The 3,234-nt window shown below is 48.0% G+C and overlaps 1 long non-coding RNA gene across 1 annotated transcript; it reads right to left on the bottom strand.

Annotated features, from left to right (window-relative positions):
• Positions 1–520: 520 nt before the first annotated feature.
• Positions 521–2,170, bottom strand: LOC148223400 (uncharacterized). The gene is made up of 2 exons (XR_015804672.1): positions 2,033–2,170; positions 521–752 (listed from the first exon to the last, which is right to left on the bottom strand). It is a non-coding gene; the product is annotated as an uncharacterized LOC148223400 (long non-coding RNA).
• Positions 2,171–3,234: the final 1,064 nt, after the last annotated feature.

Below are 3,234 nucleotides of genomic sequence, written 5' to 3' on the forward strand. Positions count from 1 at the left end.
GATCAATGTCATTCTTTCTAATAAACACATAATTGGTTTTTATTCCCATTGATTCGTTCTAGAACTTTTGGTCATTGTAAGCTAACTCTAAGAATATATTGCTGCCCTGAACACACCAAAGCCCTTGAGGTTATATTTTAAATAGTCTGCTTTACAGGAGACTGTTTGGGGCAACAATTACTTACTTGTTAACCCTGAAATTGGTATACTTATTTCCCGTTGAATGATGTGATGATGTCACTTTTAAAAGCTTTTTTCAGGTTCTCTGACATTAATGTAGCTCTATTATTTGTACATTCATTATAGTATTATTATAGTAAATTAATACAACAAATTTATTTTATGAGTCATATTAGGTTGTTCTGGAAAATACTCCAGAACAAGGTGATGCCTTTAGCAATGCTTTATACCAATTTCCTTTCTATTTGTTAAGATGTCAAGCTGGTTTAGACCTAAGGTGTTAAAACATGAATATTTCAAAAACATTATCATACTTTAAATGACCAGGTAAGAAAAAGAATGAGTTTGCAGTCTCACGTTTATGTTTCACTTTAGCAAACTTGGACTCATAAACATTATAATTACACAGGCATATAATTTTCCCATAAAGGTTTCATTGCACTTGCTCCACTTGGCTAGGATTACAAGGAAAAGTGGTTAGATTGTTTTTAATATTTTGAAAGAGTTCTTTGGAAAAAAGACAGTAAGAAGTGTTCACGCCAACAGGAAAGCAGCTTGTACTCAGTAGGGCTCTGAAAAGGAAATCACGATAATTTTAAATTAAAAACTGATCCAGGTAACCAAATGGAACAAAAAAAATAAATTACCAAGGAATTTAACTCAAAATCCCTACACTAGCACATCAAGAATGCTATCCTGACAACTGCAGTTAGGAAGAAAACTTTCACTAGAGTGAAAAAATTGGGCTGTTATGTTCATATGCAAATTTGTAATTTTTCCATATGTAAACATGCTCTTTAATAATTGCTTAGCAGCAAAACCTTATTTAAAACATTGCTTCCTGACACATTCACAGGCTTCTTGCTGACTCACTCTTCAAGAATGGGATTTTGAAAAAGAGCAATGAAAACACTCCAGTAACAGAAATACTGAGGAATTTAGATAATGAGTGTCTGTAACCTACATCTCCCTTTAGATGCTTTACTGTATCAAGCTTCACAGATATGCCAGCAAGTTCTTGCTGGTTTGAAATCCTCATCGTTTTTAAAGCAGTCCTGTAAGCTTCTTGCAGAGAAGACTTTCTTAGCCTCTGGTTTATCTATGTTTATTTCAATTAGAGACATACAAAAAAACCCACACAAGCGTTATGCAGCTCCTTATGCAGCAGGGCTGTAATGGGTTTTGGCCAGGCCCGAGGGGGCTACCAGCCCCACATGGACACAGACCAACCTCGCGTGCCTCGCACAGCTTCGCAGCTCGGCGCTAATTTTGCAGAAGCATCTCTTTTGTGTTGAAAGATTTTACAGCGTTTCAGCAAGATATTTCAGCGATCAGTCATCACTTCGCCGTGCATATCCTCCCCCAGCTGCCACTCAAGCTGTCACTTGGAGCAGCGGTCCAAGAGACGCTTCTCACACGGGCAGTGCAAGGGCAGCATAAGCAGGTTTGTTCCGCCACGTTTTGCACCTCTGGCATCCTGTGTTGTGGAAAAGGATTGAGAAAAGAGGCTTTGTCTTTCTGCTGCTTTTTTACGTAGAAACCTTGCTCTAAAGAGGTCACGGACTGAGAAACAGCTTCAGCCTGCCAGCTCTGGCTTACGAGCCAAGAAACTGCTATTGCTGCAAGCTGCAGCGGTATGAAGAGGCGGGAAATCTTCCGCTGGGACTGGATGCTGCCGAGAAGGGCCGAGAGCGCCCGGAGCTGGCCGGTGCTGCGGACAGCGCCGGCTGCGGGCAGCCATTCCCGGCGGGGCCGCGGCCGCCCCCTGGCAGCGCTCTGGCACGCGCACCCCAGCATCCTCAATTGACGCATTGCAGGTGCCGCGCGACCAATCAGAGGCCTTGACTCTTACCAGATAACCATTGCAGAGTCCCGTTAGCCAATCAGGCGCTCCTTGACAAAGTGCTGCCTCAGATGTCTTAGCACCGCTTCCGTCGGTTACCGCCGTGCCAGGCGAAGGTAACCTTCCGCGAGAGCATATAGGTCCCGCCGCCGGCCAGCGGCTCGCTGGCGGGAGCTGCCCGCTTAGGGACGGAGGGAGCGGGGATCGGAGCGGCTGCCTCAGCGCTGCCTCCCCCTCGCTGGCGCTGCAGGACCTGGTAGCGCGCGGGGTGCCGCCGCCATCCCCGGGCAGCGAACGGCCGCCGAGCCCGGCACATTGCCCTACCGCTGCGGCCCCGTGGCCTGCGGGCAAGTGGGGGGAAATACGGTCCCTCGGGAGGCCACGGGAGGCTCCGGGAAAGCGAAGTGGTTTGTGCTGTGCTTCCCCCGGCCCTTGCTGGTGGGTGTAACGTTAATCGCCATCGGCAGCTCCTGCGTGGAGAGCGGGAGAATCACCAGCGCCGAGCCGAGCCAAAGCCTCGGTTCAGGCGAATCCCAAGGTGCCTCCAGAGGAGCTGCAGAGCTGCCCGTGCCAAGCTGGCAAATGGCATCTGCGGGAGGCACAGCTGAGAGCCCTGCAGTGGCTCTCGGTTACTTGCGGATGCCGCCACAGATCCTCCGGGAGCCGCAGTGCTGAGCGGCTCCGGGAGAGGTGCGAGGGGCAGGGCATGAGGGGAGCCTGGTGCCTTACCAAATAGCTTGCATCCTCTGGGCAAGCTGAAGTCCCCAGCATATGGACAGCTATTCCTCCATATTCTTCCAAACACCTGCCATAGGTGTATCTGCCTTAAAAATCCACCTACTTACCCATACCTGATGACCACATAATAAATCCACTTCACTCTGAAGTGGAGGTTCAGGTGTAGCTGTGTTTTCATGCCAATTCTTCCATGCAAGATCGCTCTCTAAAGGATGCTCCCTGGCCCCGCTGCTGGCTGAGGGTTTGCTGCAAGGATCTCAGGACAGACAAAATTCTAGCAATAACTTTTTTTTCAAGAATTAAGCTAGATGACTACTTGGCACCCATGGATCCATCATAGAACAGAGTTAATTTTCTTTTCGCACAAGCCTGTGGGCCATCAGTGCATCCTGAGAGAACAACAGGAGACAAACTAAAGAAAGACGTGGGAGGAGGAGTAGGAAGAGATCTAAGTTTAAGTGTTTTAACCCCAT

This window comes from Sturnus vulgaris, chromosome 6, assembly GCF_052056855.1.
Source record: "Sturnus vulgaris isolate bStuVul1 chromosome 6, bStuVul1.hap1, whole genome shotgun sequence".
Lineage (NCBI taxonomy): Eukaryota > Metazoa > Chordata > Aves > Passeriformes > Sturnidae > Sturnus > Sturnus vulgaris.